This window comes from Gymnoscopelus microlampas (assembly GCF_963454915.1).
Source record: "Gymnoscopelus microlampas genome assembly, chromosome: 22".
In the NCBI taxonomy this organism is placed as follows: domain Eukaryota; kingdom Metazoa; phylum Chordata; class Actinopteri; order Myctophiformes; family Myctophidae; genus Gymnoscopelus; species Gymnoscopelus microlampas.
In genome coordinates, this window is record NC_139959.1 from 22,006,535 (window position 1) to 22,026,651 (window position 20,117).

Sequence of the window (20,117 nt, forward strand, 5' to 3'; positions counted from 1 at the left end):
TGGGGTCCCTGGCACAAAATATTTTCAGATGGGGGGGCCGCGGCCAAATACACGTTTGAGAACCACTGGCATAATGTATCTGTAATGTGTCATTTTCTTCACAGTTTAAATGTATCTTTGCCAACCCCAAGACAGACAGCTACTCTCATAATAACAGGACCTCTATGTTTCGTCTAAAATAGAGCCTTTTTAAACTTTTGCTGGAGGTGACTGACAAAGTGTGTTCCATGATTGTCAGTGAACTGTGCTGGCGTCATCTTTTACAACGGTCCAATACTCACACCGATCGAGAGCAGGTCAAATGCTAGTTGTCATAGTGACCGGATGGTTAGATACTGCAGCCAGTGATGGAAAGTAACTCAGTAGGCTACGTTTACTCAAGTACTGTACTTAAGTAATTCTTTTGGGCACTTTTACTCTACTGGAGTACTGTATTTAGGGGGCAGGCTTCCATCATGGACCCGTTTTGTTATTGGCATTATTCCATTTCTTCTTCTTCTTCTGCCGTTTTTGCCAGTTTTGGCTGAACCGTGCATACGCTTTTTATGAAACTCGGCCATATGATAGATGGTCATGAAAAACGATCAAAAAATAAATCTCACAATCTTTCGTCAAAAGGTGGCGCTATAGCACTCAGTTGAAAATGCCAACTTTGAACAGGTACAACTCATGCCCTGTTTGACCTACAGCCATGAAACTTCAATACACATATGCGTCTCCTCATGCTGAACAACTTTCACACTCTGACTTTGGACCTCTGACCTTTAGATCTCCCACCATTTTGAATTATATGAAAAACAGTTAAAACCTATCTCCTCCTGGGATTTTTGAGTAATCTGCACGAAACTTTTTACACATGAACTTTGGACCTATGCCAAAAAACGTTTGCAAAATATTTTCCATAAGTGAAAAAATGAAGCTTTAATGAGCCAATGAATATTGCAGTTTTATGACAATTATTCATCTGCCCCTAACACATACATGCAGACTTACCATTCTTTGAAACTTTGCAGAAATGTAAAGGGCCATTCCAAATATCACTGAAACCAATCTTACTCCAATTGGTCAAACGGGGGCGCTATAGCAATTTTTTGAAAATTGAAACTTTAAACAGGCAAAAGTCATGCCTCGTTTGGCCGACAGCCATTAGACCTGCTTACACATGTGCCTTGACTAATGAGGAACACATCTATCACGTTGACCAGTAAGCACCGCCCTTAGATTGTCCGCAATCTTCAGCAGTTTGAAAAACACTTAAACCCAGGATTTTTCAGCTATTTGCGTGAAACTGTATGATCAGTGTGATCTCTTTTTTCAGAGGTTTGTCTGTTGGTCCAATAGCGTCCCGCTTAAGTGTATGTCTCACAACCTCAAGGTCACAGGTTCAAGCCTCACTTGGTGCAGACTTCATCTAAGTTGCATTTCACACAACATGACTATCAATGAATACATTTGCAATTGTTAAAGATAACATGAAATACTTAATTGAGTGTTTTTTACATACTTCATTGTGAAAATAGCTGATCTACAATCTCACAACTTTTCAGATAGCAATGAGAGTATGTTTTTTCAATGTATAACATACTTCATTGTGAAAATAGCCGATGTACAATCTGACAACTTTTAATGGTTTGTGAGCTTGAGATCGGCTACTTTCACTAGTTTTGGTTCTGAGGAGATGTACAATTTCTTCATTGGTAAATGGTTTGTGAACGAGTGATCTTTGTGTTAGTGAAACAGGGGCTTGGGTCATGACAGAAGGCAAGAGTTTGTGATCCTCCACAGACAATATCAGCCTGGACAAAGCTATAGCACTATAGGTAGTGTTGCAGCTACCTAAGAGTGCCTCACGATCGCAAGGTTGCCGGTTCAAGCCTCACTTGATGCAGACTCATTTAAGTTGAATTGCAAAAACATGACTCAATCTATTCCGTTTCCATGGCTCTCTCTCTCTCTTCAATCTATTCCGTTTCTATCTTCAATCTATTCCGTTTCCATGTCTCTTTCTCTGTCTCTTCAATCTATTCCGTTTCTATCTTCAATCTATTCCGTTTCCATGTCTCTCTCTGTCTCTTCAATCTATTCTCTCTCTCTCTCTCTCTCTCTCTCTCTCTCTCTCTCTCTCTCTCTCTCTCTCTCCTCTCTCTCTCTCTCTCTCTCTCTCTCTCTCTCTCTCTCTCTCTCTCTCTCTCTCTCTCTCTCTCTCTCTCTCTCTCTCTCTCTCTCTCTCTCTCTCTCCTCTCTCTCTCTCTCTCTCTCTCTCTCTCTCTCTCTCTCCCCCCTCCCTCCCTCCTGGTTGACCCAGGTACGATTCCAGACCAGGTCAGCAAATGTGTCGATGAAATGAAATTTGTCTTGTCCCTGAGCAAGACTCTTAACCCCTAATTAATCACAGGCCCTCATTGGAAACAAGACCGCAAGGACTTTCATGAACTGACCTGTTAAAGGAATTATCATTTCTCTTTCTCTCTCCTGGCCCTGTATTATCGCTGCTTGCAGCTATATTTCCACTTGTACTTCTACTCCATTACATCTCAGAGGCAAATATTGCACTTTTTACTCCACCAAAATGATTTCAAAGCTGTAGTTACTACAGTGGTTATTTTGTTGATTTTGATTATTATTACAAAACATACATTAACCTCTTCAGCTATTTGAAAATATTTTCAAACAATTTTATTTACATTTTAGACATTTGAAAACTTGTGAAATGGTTATATTAAGTATATTTTGATGCCAATACTTTTGTGCTTTTACTCAAGTACATTTTGAATAACAGACTTTCACTTGTAACAGAGTATTTCTACATTGCAGTATTGATACTTTTACGTAAGTAAAAAAAATATAGTACTTTTCCCACCACTGACAGCATATAAATTGGTTAATGACAGAGAACACAGGTAAAGCTGAACAAAGCTGGGGAGGACTTGGTTCTTACCAGGCAAAGAAACTATAAGCACGGACAGAAGGCATAGCCAAAGCTTTGAAACTTAACTTCCATTATGTCTCAAAAAATATTAGTCATTATTTAATAGTCTGCGGAGTAAAGTCATGCTTCGGCTTAACCAAAAAGTGAGATGTTGTCATGTTTGTCAAGCAACACTTTTTCACTGAAGCATAAACCAGATTAACTGTGTACATAAACACTAGTACCCATGCGACAATTAAGGCTGGGTATGTGATAATAAAATGGCTGTATCTCAGACACTACAAGGAGTACAATTAAATTTGGCATAAACTTTTAAAGGATCACTTTTATTGTGAACAACTGTCTGCGCTTTTATTTATTTATTTGATATGTCCGTGCTTTTATTTAGAAAGAAACTGTGAGGAATTTTATTTAGCAAACTATGTCTACGTCTTTTATTTTGAAAAAAAAAACTCTGGTAATAGTGATATCTCTCAAAAAGTATTTAATCTGTCATGCAATAAATTAGCAATATCCAACTGGATATCCAAGAATGAATGTTGATTGTCTATCAGTGGTTACACCTGGTTACACCTACTTTGTCTAAAATCCATAAGACTTCTACGACTGTCCCCCCTAGACCTATAGGGAATTGTTTCTCTCATGGAAAATGTCTCCTCCTTTGTAGACTATTTCCTTAAACCGCATGTCTTTTCACTTCCTTCTTATGTGAGGGATTCAAGTGAATTCGTTCAGGTTTTACAAGCCTTTGGAAGCATTCGAAACGGATTCACATTTTGGTCACATTTGATGTGGAGAGTTTTTACACAACTATCCCACATCAAGGTGATCTAGGGGCCATTGAACATTGCCTTAATCAGAGGAGTGAATGTGTTCCCTGCATGTCTGAAAGACCTCGGTGAAATAATGCTTACTGAAAACCTTTTCCTCTTTCAAAATGATTCTTATTTGCAAAAATGTTGTATAGCCGTGGGAGGAAAATTGCTCCAAATTATGCTAATCTCCACGCCGGTCCCCTTGAAAGCAATATCTCTCTATTATTTTACTGCTGATCTTCTTTTTGTACTGCACCTGATTAACAGAGTGGATGTGGCAAGCTCTACTTTTCTAAATTGCTTATTTCCCCCATATATTTACAACACCTTCCATTGAGGGGCCCACACACACACCCGCCGCAATATTGAAACTGTCTTGTTTTTCCTACTTTTTAACCTGAACTGCTCCGCGTTCTCTTAGCGGGACAGAGGCTGTGAGTGACAGCTTGGTATATTACATTTCATTGCGGTGCATTGGGACCGCAGTGTGATAGGCCTCTAATCGGGGACAGGCAGTGACATCCTTTTACAAGGGGAGGGAGAGCTCGGTTGACGCGTGGCAGGCTGATAGGCATAATCTTTAAACGGGAGGCATTTCTTTCCTGGCTCCACTGGCCACAACAAACGACAATTGTTCGTCTGGATAGGGATATAGACGGAGCGGCTGGGAGGTGGGGTCAGGAAATCAATTTTAGAGGGTCGCGCGGAGGAACATTTTAGACACGGTGGGGCGAAGGCATGGTAAGCGATGACTGGCCGGCCCTGACACAGCCTCCCTCGGACGGCCCGAGTCACGCTGCACGGCCACCGGACGGAAAGTCGCGTTTGGGCCTGAGCGCAAACTGACCCAGTTCATTACACGGTGCTTTATCTACACATTTTGGATATGCAGTGCAGCGGCGCGTTGCATCTTTTCTCTCCACTGATGTGCATTAGATTCACTTCAGCGTGGCCTTTAGCAATTTACATACCGGTATGTAAATTGCCTCCAAAGGTAAAGGGAAGATGTTGATACACACACCACACGCACGCACGCACGCACGCACGCACGCACGCACGCACGCACGCACGCACGCACGCACGCACACCTTGGCTAACAACACTGTAGAGCTCCAGATCCTGATGCTATAGCGTGTGGAGGGCAGCGATTCAGGAGACCCGAGTTGGTGTTGTCTAGACCATTGGTTCTCAAAGTGGGGTCCGGGGACCCCCAGGGGTCCTTGAGGGGGTTCCAGGGGGTCCCCAGCAAAATGTGTTTATATAGCATCACAATCATTTTAACCTTTTATACTTTGGCTATTCAAAAATAGCAGATATACAAGCTCATAGTGCGGCACCGAGTGCCGTGCTATTAGCTTGTAGATCTGCTATTTTTTGAAAAATAGTGAAAACTTGTGCAAATCTTTGAATATATATATATTTTTTAAAGCGAACATTTCTCAAATCTTTGCTTCTGGGGGCCCATGGAACAAAATATTTTGAGATGGGGGTCCGCGGCCAAATACATATCATTTAGGGGGTCCTTGACATGAAAAAGTTTGAGAACCACTGGCCTAGACCGCACTCTCGCATTGCATCGTAAACCGGTCAATGGGCGGCTAAATCCGCCCCACGGAGGTGCATTGGTCCAGGTAATTCACCAGCAGGATTGCTGCTAAACAGGCAGGCAGAGCAACCTATCTCAGCAGGCAATTAGGTATACGCTGTCTTCCCCACACACTGTTTTCTTTCCCCTTCAGTGTTTGTGGTATCTATTATGATTTGATTCCCACTGTCTTTATTACATTGTCTCAAATAATAAAGATCTTCTGCACACTTTTTTCAGGAGACTGGGATGTTAATCCACAACTTTATTATTTGTCTGCCTTCTGTCTGCTTAATTTTTCTCAAGTCTGTGATTGCTGTAAATACAATGATCCAGACCTCCCCGAGGGACAAAAATAAATGCCTAAAAGACGTATCTATGTTCCGTCATAAAACCTAGCAATGGCAGTATTTTATTGATCGGCCGACGCTAATTATATCGGTCACAATGGCAATCAAACAAACAAAGATCGACTAGCGTTTCTACCTGCTAACTCTCTGGCAATTCCAGTGTTTAACTGGGGCTGTCATCATCGGTATGAACCTTGACATCTTATTTAGGTCTTATGATTTCAGCTGGCCCCGGCAGTTTCTGCGGCCACCTTTTTCATGACTGCACTGCATACTTTATATGCCTGACGGGGGGGACAGAGAGACAGAGAGACAGAGAGAGGGAGAGAGGGAGAGAGGGAGAGAGAGAGAGAGAGAGAGAGAGAGAGAGGTATTTTTTTCCCAAAGAGAGTGCTGGAGTTCCTCCTCCACAAGTCTTAAGTGTCAGCCTGGAGCTTATTAAGGTGCTGTCAGGCAGGCTGGAGGTGTAGGGTGCACTGAGCCAGCCTTGCGTACGTTATGAGCTGGCTGTGGCCCCGGCACGCACGCACGCAGCGGCCCCAACTGGCTAAAGACGCCATGGTGATTTAATATGGCCGAAGGAGTGTGGCTCTCTATGGGGGAGCCCATAGCGATATTACTTTGAAAAGCCCCCTGGCCAACGTGCACACGTTTGCATGCAGATCCTGTACATGCCACAGCACCTGCGTTGAGGCTTATATATGTGCCGCTGAATACCAGCGGTCGGTTTAATGCGTTTCGGGCAATAGATTGAGGCGCTACCCGCTGAGGAGCTGGGAGGCCAGGTGCTGTGCGCCAGGCGTGGCGGTCTATAAATAAGGACGGGGAGGTCGTTTGGAATCGCAACAAGGTCTCAGGAGCATGACTGGGCATCACATTAAAGTCCCCTTAATAAGGGTCCCTCCGTAGTGTGAACAGGGTTAGGACAGCGAGGGATGGTAATTCTAATCACTGGAAGCAAGCAAGCACACGTGCTCACACATACAGTACGCAGGCACACACGCATACATACATATATATGTATATATATATATATATATATATATATATATATATATATATATTTATATACATACGCACACGCACACACATATTTATATATACATACGCACACACACGCACGCACGCACGCACGCACGCACGCACGCACGCACGCACACACACACACACACACACACACACACACACACACACACACACACACACACACACACACACACACACACACACACACACACACACACACACACACACACACACACACACACGCACACGCACACGCACACACACGGAAAGTGAGGATAAACATGTCCCCGATCGCTGTCACAAAGCAATCTCATTTTAAACATGCACAATGCTTTCTCATTCTGTCAGGGACACAGTTTGCATGTCCTGCACTGCAAAATCCAGCGTCTTAATGTAACTCAGAGTGAGTAAACATCGACCCATCTAACAGTTAAACGCTCACTCCGGATTTTACTGTGTGTAGCCTACATTTTAAAGCTTTCTCACTTACGACAGAATTGTCACAAATAAACAACTGCACACAATGCGGTGTGTAATGCAGGGTAGCTTTTTATAAGTGGCTGAGGGATGGCTCCGTTTTAATAAGGGGTTGCTACTGTAACTGTGTTGTTTCCTATATTTTCACCTCAAATCTACAGCAGCTGACAGGGTGGATTATTATAATTGTTTTATCATCTGTGTTCAAATTAATTAAATCCCCATTCATCTGTCCTCAAAACGGACATGTTTACGTATTTAATAAACCCCTCACATCAAACACGGATAAACATAAAACGGCAACAGCCTATTTTCATGCAATCAGGAGGATGAAATAAGGAGCCGCTTAAAGGAATGTGTCTCTAATAACATAGACGTCTGTGTGTGTGTGTGTGTGTGTGTGTGTGTGTGTGTGTGTGTGTGTGTGTGTGTGTGTGTGTGTGTGTGTGTGTGCGCGCGCACAAACGCCCCTATCATGCGCAACAAATGCACACACGCATTCAAAATATATCCCGAGTGCTCCTTCAAACCGAGTTCAGAATTATACTTTGTAGAGGCTTGCTAGCTCCTCATGCATTGAAAGAAGCATGAGCTCAGTTCTGGGCTCTCCCTAGGCTGGCAGAGGGAGAGTAGCACCCGGGATTACATAGACAATTGGCACTGGGTGAAAAAATGAGAGACAAAATCGTGGGATAAAAAGTATAGATGAAAAAAAAGAAGAATGATACTTTGTCGCATGCTATGCACTGTGAGCTTGTAGAAAAGACACAGTTGTGCGATGGAGTAGGCCTACATCGTGCATACACAGAACAGCATCTGAAGCGACATGCAGTAATCTGCCATGCTTGACAGGCGACATATTCCATGTCAGAATGCTTTACTGTGGCCCATCTGCATCTCTGTCAGAGGAGATTGAAAAACCCAAATCAATGCGAGGTCCTTGTTCGGGTGGTGACACTCTGAACCCGTGTACAAGGTTTCAACCACAAACAATTGAATGTCACATTATGAATTACACATCCTCTTGTTTTGACAGAGGTTAAAAACTCCTCATGGTCACGCGCGCCATTGATTTTGGATTGAATTCTCCAAGTGAACGGAAGGGTGACGGAAGCAACTGGAAACAAATATCTCTAAAACACTAACATGTACTGGTTTTCAACATTCACTACTAAATTGTCCCGGTTTTCACCATGGAGTTAAAATTATAACACTTATTTTGAGTGCTTACATACAGTACTGTGGACAAAGACATTTATCATGTTCGGCTGAGCGTTCAGTCACTAGGTGAATACGTGTTAAAATAATTGTCCCCCATCCTGCTAAAACACCAGGTGAAAATATAAATTGTCAAACGTAGCAGATCTACAAGCTCAAGCTGTGAGCTTTTAGATTTCGGATTTAAGTGATTAGAAATTAATGGTCACCTTAGGGGAGGAGATCAGACATTACATGTTCTCCTCTGTATGCTACTATTCTCCCTGTGGGCTGATCACATAACCATGGTGCAGTTTGAGTTGTGTGCAGTTATTATTGCAGATATTTCACCTTATTAATACAAGGCCTTGCACTGAATATATGTGCAGCTCTCTTTCTTCCAGGCAGCCTGTACAGTATTCAGGGTTTGATCTAATGGGGGGATGGACTTCCTTTTTTGTTTTGTATTCCCTGCGTCTGTATTAGACTGAATTAAATATTTCCTTTTGGGACATGTAGATGGGTATGTTTGATAATGTTTGATAATATCCCAATTATATATTTTTTCTTCATTTCAGAAATAGCTAAATATACAGTAGCACATCTACAGGCTCACAATGTCTTATATGGGGAAGTGTTGTGAACATGTGAGCTTGTAGATCCTCTAGTTTTGCTATTTGTGTGGTTAAGAAAATGTAGCCTCCTCTGTTTGTTTGTTTTTTACAACCCTGCCTGTAACCATTGGTAGCCACTTTAGAAAGAAAATGCCTAATTGATGTGTCGTCACTGTGGTATTAGTATAGGTACAACGCTGGAGAAACATGACATTACTGTTCTACTGTGATTTCTTTAAAATAATTATGTCATGTTTGTTGATAAAGTAAATAACCCATATGCATCAACACATAGTCTCTTCCATCGCCATATACAAAACAATGGTTGAAAACACAGGCAGCCATATTGGAAGACAGGGAATTACATTTTGTGCAAGGGCTCAATTTGAAATACACTGAAATGACTGTTGCACACCAAGGTTTGAGTCCTCAGATCTGAATTCCTCTGAATTTACCCTAAGCTAAGGCTTTCCAAACGTTTCAATGCCAAGGACCCCCAAATAGATATACCCCCTGGCTGTGGTAGCCTTAAAAAAAGCCTTTTTTCCCCTCGAGGGCGCGGACCCCACTCTGAAACCCTATAGGCTACACACCATGATTCGTTGCTGTGGGGTAGAAACCTCCCTAAATAGCCGATCTACAAGCTGAAAATGTGTTGCGACATGTTTTGAGTTTGAAGATCAGCTACTTTTGGTACTTGTGTGTGACACCGTAGTATGTGACGGAGTAGGGCAATCATTGTCAAAAAAAATCAAAAAGAACATAAAAAGTTGAAATATGGAGATACTGTAAGAGGATTCTGCCCGACGACAGCACCGGTATGTCAGTGCTTGCACAGTGCAGCCACCATGCAGTATTGGAGTGTATTCTTACACAAACATCTCCCAGGGAGAGAGCACGGAGCCCCCTGCGTGTACTCGGACGAAAGGACGTCCCTTTCCCCGACACCCCTGCACCCGCCTCCTCGGAGCGTAAGCCGCATAAATCATGTATGTGCACGTCCAGCATAGAGCTCCGGCTCACCCGCGCTCTGCAACCCCTACACCCGCCCCCATTTTCCAGGGCCAGGATAAACACGGGCAGCAGATGAACTCTTCAGGTTATCCTCCTTATTCCCCAGGGTCCACGGCAAGGAGATTACACTGCCGTTGAATATGCAAAAGCAGAGTATGTGCGCGTGTGTGTGTGTGTGTGTGTGTGTGTGTGTGTGTGTGTGTGTGTGTGTGTAGAGGATAGAGAGGCTCTGTTAATATTTCAGCGGATAATGATGTCATCTCAATGCTTGATCACTGAACAATTGACTGACTGACGTCCAGCGGGCAAGCAGCTGCTTACCTTGTCACTGATGATGATGGTCACAGTGACATATGTGATATAGGCTAGCAACGCTAGTTTTGCCGAGGAGTGAAATTGGTGCATGAATGCAACACAAATACAATCGTCAAGAATCAAGAGATGTCTCTGTCACTTACTGTATACTCATACAGTTACAAGCAGCAAAGGCTGGGTTACCTACCCAGGGCCCACCCCACATATACTTTGGAAGGCAGTCGGTCATAGCCAATTGGAATGGAATCTGAACAATCTGATGTGTAATGATTTGTGTGAGTTTTTCGACAAACTGTGCAGGAGTAGTAGTAAAAAGTGTGTTTTGAAGAAAACGCAAAATGGTGGGAAATCTAGTCTGGCATAAATGGCCTACTGTATATGGAAATTTCCAGAGATTAGCTGTTCACACACACACACACACGCACGCACGCAGGCACGCACGGATGGATGGACGGACGGGCGGACGGACGAACGGAGGGCCAGATGGACGGACAGGGGCCTTCGGCCGGAGCCTGGTCGGCGGAGACAACCATTCTTATACGGGGAAGGAGGGAACTCGGGCAACAAACGAGCGTGCTCTCAATGTCGGGTTACCAGTGAGTCTTTTAACTCTGTCTCCCTTTGGGGGTCCCAGAAGAGTGTTGAGAGGGGGAGTAGTTTACACAAACGAGTGCACTGACGCCTAGTAACAGGAGGCTCAGTCCACACAGAGCCAACGCATTGATCAAACCCACGTCTGAATGAGCTGAAGGCAGGGCGACAGAGGGGGTATTGCCTTTCCTCCCCGAGACCCTATAGACCAGTGGTGGAAGAAGTAATCTGAATTCGTTTTTACCTACCTAAAAAGTACCAATACCACACTATATGAAAATACTCTGTTACAAGTAAAAGGTCTGTATTCAAAATTTTACTTGAGTAAAAAGTACAAAAGTATTGGCATCAAAATATACTTAGGCTACATTACCAAATAAAAAGTGAGTAAAAGTAAAACGTTGTGAGCTTGCAGAGCCGATATGTTCAAATATTGCAAATTCAAAAATTGCATGAACCACAATTCATGAACAATAAATCCACACTCTGCTCTTGCTTGGTTCATGATTGCTTCAAATAGACAAATATAAAATAGGGATTAATTGGTTAATATGTTTTGTGATAATTAAATTATCACAAAACATATTAACCAATAAAGTTTAATTACTTGTTGCTTCATATGTTTAGCAAAGTTTGCTAAACATACAAAGCAACAAGTAACTAAACTTGTCAAATAACTGTATCGTGCAGTAAAAAGTAAAAAGTTGCCTAGAGATGTAGTGGAGTAGAAGTAAAGTATTGGAACATGGAACACTCTAGTAAAAGTACCTCCGAATTGTACTTACGTTGCAGTACTTGAGTAAATGTACTTTGCTACTTTCCACCACTGCCCTATAGACTCTCGGTACGAGTCCGACGCTGGAGGTCTGTCTGTGAACACAACATGACATCAGGCTCCCAGAGGTGTCCCTCCAAGCAGAGTGCCACATGACAACATGGCTGCCAAAGAGGCAGACACCTCTGCTCTGCTCTTAGTGGACAGTCTGTCTGCTCCCATACGCAGCTCTGCCAAAGCAGCTTCAGGTGTCACTTTCCAGGTAGTTGTGTATGGTTTGTACGTACGTACAGTACATACGTACATACATATGTACATACAAAAAAAAAACATTATAAATGCAACGCTACGTACACTATGTCGTCCATTGAAAAAAAAAGTCATGCTACACTATGTCGTCCAATGTAAAAAACATTATAAATGCCATGCTATGTAGTTCAATGTAAAAAATATTATAAATGCCATGCTACACTGTCGTTCAATGTAAAAAACATTATAAATGCCATGCTACACTGTCGTTCAATGTAAAAAACATTATAAATGCCATGCTACACTGTCGTTCAATGTAAAAAACATTATAAATGCCATGCTACACTGTAGTTCAATGGACAGATACGTTTTGATCACATAGACTAGAGATAATGTGTACTGATTTCCATGAGGTTTGGACAAAAATCTGTAGGAGTAATATTTAAAAAAAATGTCCTTGGCCTCCAGGGATCAGACCGATCGGTCCAACAGTGCCGGAGATTATACAATCGACAATCACTCACTCGTTGTTGATTATTCGTTAGGCCTGCTACAAAATGTTGTCACTGGTGTAACATGCTTTTAGTGTGTTTATAACATTTGTTTAGACCAATGGTTTTCAAACCTTAAAATTTCAAGGTCTCTCCTCAACTCTGACAGTGTACAAATGGAACCAAATGGACCCGTTAGGGTCCATTTGGTTCCATTTGTATACTGTTAGAGACCTGTAAGGGTCAATTTAGACCCCCCTAAAGGAACCCAGAGAGTCCATAGAATCCACTTTGAGAACCACTGTTTTAGACAATTTGGAAATTGTTTATTTTTCTGTTTTCCAAGCCTCCAACAGATGCCAGAGTTTATGCTAAAATTAGGAAGACCTGTGGGGTTTCGTTATCATAGCCTCACGCATTAGCACTCCGCGGCCCGTGCTAATACGTAGCAAACATTACTTGACCTGTCACTAGATAATAATGGATTTCATCTGTGATTAATCCATGGCCCTTGTCTTTGGGATTAAGAATTCAAAGACCACCGTGCCAACCATTATCCACAGGCCATGTTCTAATATTGGAGACTGGAGTCCCATCTAATCGCCCCCCCCCCCCCCCCCGCCCCTCTCTCTCTCTCTCTCTCGCGCTCTCTCTCTCTATCTATCACTGTTCACCTTGCTCTCTCAGACCACCAACCTGCTCCATGTGCATTCAGTACAGAGGATGAACGTCATACGTTAACATGGCAGACGTTTTTCATGAACGTTGCATTGTTGATTACAAAATCACTAAATAAGATAAAACGTCAGACAAAATAAATAGGGATTAACAGTAACCCAATAATAAGACATGCTGATGAACGATAATGAGGGTGGGGGAGGGGGGAGTAAATAGGCTCTTTAGTCACAGTGTACAGTTATCTGTTGTATAGATATCATCTGTTATCGCAGGGTTTACCCTGAGGAGATTTAACGGCATTTAGCTAAAAGATGCCTCGCATAAGACCTTGATAAATATTCATTTGGCTCGTTCTCTTTTAATTGGCCTGTCTGTGTGGAAATTGTGAAATGTGGTTGGGTTTGGTTTCATTTGTTTGTTAGTCAAGCTGCAGCCGAGAAGTGTTTTGATTGTATTGTCGTATTCTATATACTTTTAATAGAGTTTAGAATAGAATTTAGTCTTTGAGTTTTTTAATGTGACTTTATGATTGCTTTTTTCTTTTGTTTACTTTTTTTTTCTTTTTTCCCTTTTTTTTTTTTTTTTTTGCTTATGCACATTATTGTTTGTTTGTTGTCCTTAGCAACTCTTAGAGAGGGTCTCACAAAAATGTATTCTTTCTCAGCGGTACAGCAGGTCATATGCATGTTAAATGGAACGGTTTGCCATATTCAAAATGAAAACGTGCAGGTATTTATGTTACTTACTTCATTTATTTTTGAAAAGTGACTCAGATGTTAATACTGTTCAACGTGGCCTGACACCTTCAATATTACAGGAATCTTTTCACAAATCCACTTGACAACCTATTTTTTCATGAATATTGTCTCATCTCCCCTGTGATTTAAGACCTTATTTTTCATTCAACTTGCGAACGGGGCACTGGCAAGGTGAAATTCTGGGCAGAGCTATGATTGAACATGGCTTCGTCTCCCCACCCCATGATAATTACTGCTTGTTTGTTGAACCTCTGGTGCACATCTAGAAAGAAAACAGTAGACGAGCCTGAAAGGAAAGAGAGCGAGAGAGAGAGAGAGAGAGAGAGAGAGTGAGAGAGAGAGAGAGAAACGGGGGGAAAAGCGCCCACGCCTGCCCTCCATTGACATCTTATTGAAATATTAAAGATGAGGCAGATCCACAGTGACATGTAGTAAAGACTGTCACTCCCATCACAAAGCCACTGGAGTGAGTGGAGGACTGAGAGGGAGAGATGCATAGGCTATAGGAGGAAGGGAGCAACGGTGGCAGAGAGGTGGGCGAGGCAGTAAAGAGAGCGTATATATAGGTTAAGGGTACGGGGGAGGTGGTGGCGGCGGTGGCCTGGGGAAGTCACACAGACAGTCCCACAGAGGCAATCAGAATTTCAAAGAGGAGATGCAGGCTGGCGGAGCAGGACGAGTGGAAGGGAATCGTATCGACGTTCTCTGGGTGGCCGGCGGGAACAAGGCCGCGAGCGGCGAGCCCATGTGTGGAGAGAAAGGCCGACGGCGAGCGGATTCTAGCAGAGGTTCAGCCCATTGATTTTCGTTCTCCTTTGAGTATGTAGCAGCTCAGTGGGGCATGAGTGCGCTGGAACACGTTGGGTATCCTCATCGGCATTGTGCTGGGCACTGGTCACTGTCGGGCAGAAACCTCTTATCTCCATATTTCAACTTTTTGTGTCCTTTTTTCTTTCTCGTAAATTAATGCCCTACTTGATCGTTACAAAACGTCACACAAAAGTATATAAAATAGCAGATCTGCAAGCTCGAAACGCGTCGCGACAAGCTCGAAACGCGCCGCGTTTCGAGCTTGTCGATCTGCTATTTTTTTATTTGAATCCTGAAAAGTAATAGTTTTGTCGATGTACGGTTTCCACCTAACAGAGACGAGATATAGCAGAAAGGCGAGGTGGAAAATGACCGTCCAACCATCCAGTCCAGTATACCAAAAATGATACAGTACCTTGCGTGCATGCACAACGGATTTGAAAATGAGCCATAAATCAGTCTTGGAAAATTTTGAAGCGTTGAGATTCAGGTTACATTTTAGAATGGGTTCAGTCTCAGAAGCACATCTATTAAAAACATTGACTTTTTGTGTTCCTGTTCCTGGAGAGAGATTAGTGTTGGTTTGCCCGTGGGGGGCAATTTCTTGTCGTTTTTGGCGTTTAATTACATAGACGCTTATAACTCCAGGCAATTGGAAGTGACTGACAATAATTGGTTAAAGGATTTCTGGCGTCGGTTCAATTCTTCTTAAAAATCGTGTTCAGCTCGGGTCTCCTCCCAAAGCCTAGCACTTCAGACAGAAAAGCATTTCATCATCCAAAGTAATGATTGCCTTAGAACTGGCTGAGTTTTCTTCAGCGCTCGCGCTTAATTTGTGAAAAGAACTCAGTGACACAAACCACATGGGCATCGTTGCTGCTTATCATGACAGCCACTGCACAGCATTAGGAATAATACTATTAACACTAATACTAATACTGCTAATACCACCACCACTACTACTGCTAATAATGATCATAATCCTCCAATAATTAAACAAAGCTCTGTCCCCAAGAATGTGTCTGTTTGTCCCTTCTGCCCAGTTCTCCTCAGTGGCTGAAGCAATTGATCTGCATTTGCATACAGCCATTGACCATTACCATGTGCACGGACCAGCGACGCCTGTTTTACAAATGTCAGCTGTTTATTAGCGTTTTTATGTCAAATAATTCGGGCTATGGGACCTATCCTGGCCCCCCCGAGCTATAGGATGAATGAATAAACTGCGCGTGCATAGGCGGTGGGTGAGCTTGACAATTGGGAAGGCTGGGGTTCGGCGCACGTGCGCAAAAAAAATGTTGGTTTCTGGACGGATTATGATTATTTCGGTTATAGGGTTAGGTTAGGGTTAGGTTATTTAATTCTTATTTCTTTGCCAGATTTTACTGATTTATTATCAAAGAATTAACTGAATAATGCTGCGCACATATATTATATCTCTGTTGTCCGGCCAGAACCAGCTAACTCCAAAATGGTAATTGTTCAGGAAATGAAAAACAAAATATACATTTTTCAGAAAATGAAGAAAACCTTATATTTTTAAAACAAAGCAATACTGCCTCATCAAACTTGGTATTGTGACTTTGTATATTATCAGATACTTGCATGTGTCATTATATTATCACCACTTTACCCAAATCCAGCTCAAGTGGAGTTAGGAGGTTTTGTCCATAATTGAGTGGAGTTAGGAGGTTTTGTCCATCATTGATAAGAACAGCTGACAATGAATCTCAAAGCTCACAACACATCACAACGCATTGTGAGCTTGGAGATCAGCTATTTATGGTGTGCGTCATCCTCATATACTAAGTATAGATCAAGCTGAATACTGCACTTAAACAACTTTTATTTTAACATGCATTGGAAACATCCATGGATCTAACTGTTACCACTGTTGTTCTTCTACAGTTGAGTACAACAAACAATTCTGCCTCAATACTCAATACTAAATGTATTTAACAAAAGCAATCATGGCACACCAACAATAAATAAATGGCATATCAATAAAAAAAATACATTCATGAATAATAGAATCTGTAGCCTATCAAATCTGTAGCCTACTGCACTAACAATAACAACCACAGTTGCATTTACCTATCCATCAACATTTTATTATTACACTGTTGTGTGTTGTGTGTTGCCTAAACCTTCCAGTCACTGGGTTGGTGAAAACACCCCGCAAAACGGTGACCAGAGCCGAGAGCAAATGACTGTTCACTTAAAGTCTCTGCTAAAGGTGGAGGGTAAAGCATGAATGCAGTCTGACATGAGTGATATTCAGTCACATCCTGCATATTGGTTTAACGCTGAAATTACACAGTGAAAACTGTCCAAATGTATATCTGACAATTGAAAAAAAAAAAGTCTGAATTACGTTTTTTTTAAATCTGTAGTATTTATATTTGACAATTGGCAAAAACCCTGTATATATAGTATGCAGCAGTGGAGAGCATGAGAGGAGGGGGGAGTTGTTTGTTTTTGACGGACAGTTTGAGGATCCAATGGAGTTGGGAGTTTTCGTCAGAGGCGCTTTTTAATACTTTTCATAGGTTATTATAAAAAAAACTTTACACAGATGTAAAGGGGGTTCAATAGCAATGATTTATGAAAAAAATCAAAAACTGAAAATGGAGTTAGCTGGTCCTCATCATAATCATAATAATGATAAACAAATCCCTTGCCCTTGTGGTGCAGACAGGAATCTCAGCTGTGATTCTTTATGAACTGCAGTGTCTTGTATGAGAGAAGAGAGAAGAGAGACAGACAGACAGACAGACAGACAGACAGACAGACATGGAAGGACTAATGAGCTTCAGCATATACCCAGTTGTTCTCCACGGTGCCTACATTTCAATGACTTTCAATAAAGGACTAATGCACTTTTATACCTGCTAAGCTGAAAAACATGTTCACAACCTGCCACCATCCACCTCCGTCAGTATTATACCCAGCACATAAGCACATAAACACTTTTGGGATTTTCACAATATATTTATAAACAGATGGTTTTGAATGTCGAAAGACAGATGGATTTCTTTACTTGTGGCGTTTCATTACAAAATGAATTTAAGCCCCTGTCCACTCCCCAATTGGGGATTTGTGTGTGTGTGTGTGTGTGTGTGTGTGTGTGTGTGTGTGTGTGTGTGTGTGTGTGTGTGTGTGTGTGTGTGTGTGTGTGTGTGTGTGTGTGTGTGTGTGTGTGTGTGTGTGTGTGTGTGTGTGTGTGTTCATTTGTATTATTTAACAGAGAAAGAAATGGTCCAGGTGGGTGAGTTAATATTTCAAAGGTCCGCAAGAACCCTTAACATGTCTTGCATGCCTAAATAGTCGGTCAAATGCAATCTACACACACCATCAGCTGCCAATTCATTCACACATTACGAGCAACGGATCGTCCTTCGGGTGGAGAACACAGGGAATGATGTGACAGACACCATCACACATCTCTTATAGAAGTGCTGCCTCCATAGGCAACCCTGCAATCGATGACGGGAGTGTCTGGGAGTACACACTTTTACGTTCCATCTGGACAAACAGATGTATGGCACACTCCACAATCGTCTGGGAGGCACTTTGCATATGGCAAGAGCTCTTTGAAAAAATGTGCACCAACCCCAGAGAGTAGGGTGGATTTAAAAATAATTATAGATACAATAGTCTTGGAAAACATCAGTGGAAGAAAAAGTACTCAAATGTTTTACTTAGGTAAAAGTCAAAACTGCCATGTAGGAGTACTCCGTTACAAGTAAAAGTCCGGAATTCAAAATTTACTTGAGTAAAAGTACAAAACTATTGTCAAAAAAATGTACTTAAAGTACCAAAAGTAAAAGTACTGAAATATTTGAAAATAGCAGTACTTGAGTAGATGTACTTAGTTACTTTACACCACTGGAAAACATGCAGCCGCTGTGAAAATGTAAACTGGAAGTAAAAACTGACTGAACTGATCTAAGATGCACTGAAGTGCAAATGTATTTATTGTTGTTGATATCGGCTATTTTCAAATAGCCTAGGTATAAAATAGGGCTAAAGTGGTTAATGTATGTTTTATAATGTAATCATTTATATCTGCAAAGTAACTAGTAACTAAAGTTTTCCAATAATTGTAGTGGAGTAAAAGTACAATATTTGCCTCTGAAATGTAGTGGAGTAGAATTAAAAGTACAAAAAAATTGGAAATACTTCAGTAAAGTAAAAGCACCTCAAAGTTTTACTTAAGTACAGTACTTGAGTAGATGTACTTAGTTACTTTACACCACTGGAAAACATGCAGCCGCTGTGAAAATGTAAACTGGAAGTAAAAACTGACTGAACTGATCTAAGATGCACTGAAGTGCAAATGTATTTATTGTTGTTGATACAGGTAATAATGTAAGATGCAATGCAAAGAGAGATCAAAATGCAGACTGTCAAAGTGTTTATGGGGCCGGGACTAAATCCCATTAAAAAACAGCAAACTCCAATACGCACTTGTCTCTGCTTTACTGATTTATCAATGCTTCAGCTAGACCTGCACCCAGACATAGGGAAAATAGGTGTGAATCCTTTTAAACATCACCAAGCAAAGTTGATTGAATAATTAGAAGTAATAATGCCATTGGTTGATGAATTAACATCATGGCATACTGAGGGCCAACAAGGGGAAAAAAATGTTAAAATAGATTATCTCCACCAGACTGGGTGGCCTACCCAGGGCTGTGTAAGTCGGGGTTGCAGCCATCAGCAGAAGAAAGTGGGCAGGAATGTTTTTTTTGTTATGTTTTTGTAAATAATGTAACAGGGCAATGCAGATCATATTATGTGCACCTGTGACATTATGGCATGACAATGAAATAAATGTTGTTGCTCTGAAATGAATATACAGTAGATGCAGATAGATGTGTGGAGTAAAACAATAATAACAGCAGGCAAGTAAGTATGATGTAATTATTGACTCACCAAAATGACATGAAAGATATATATGGGCCCTATTTTGCCTTACCCCTTCTGCCTAAACTTTTTAGGCATTTTTTAAATAGTTCAAATAGCCGATCTACAAGCTCACAACGTGTCAATGTAGATCAGCTATTTTCATGACTTTTCCTCTAGCACCGCCATTAGGCCAAAAATGTACACTTTTGCCCAAGATATCACAAAGTTTAAAGGGCAGATTGCCATGAAACTTTATGAGAGCATCCTTGCTCTCTAGAGGATGAACACTGCACACTGTAGAGGTGATATAGTGGCATATAGATGGAGTTTAGATAATATCGAGCTTTAGAAGGTTTCCCCATGATAGAAAGCTGCATAAGTATTCTCACAATGCATCTGGAATCTAAAATAGTATGAGTCAATCTATTTAAAACAGGAATTTGCAACAGGCGTCCCGATGGGAGCAATGAAAAAAGAAACTCCGGAAAGCACGCCGTTGAAGTTCTCAATTAATCATTTAATTTGCCCTCAT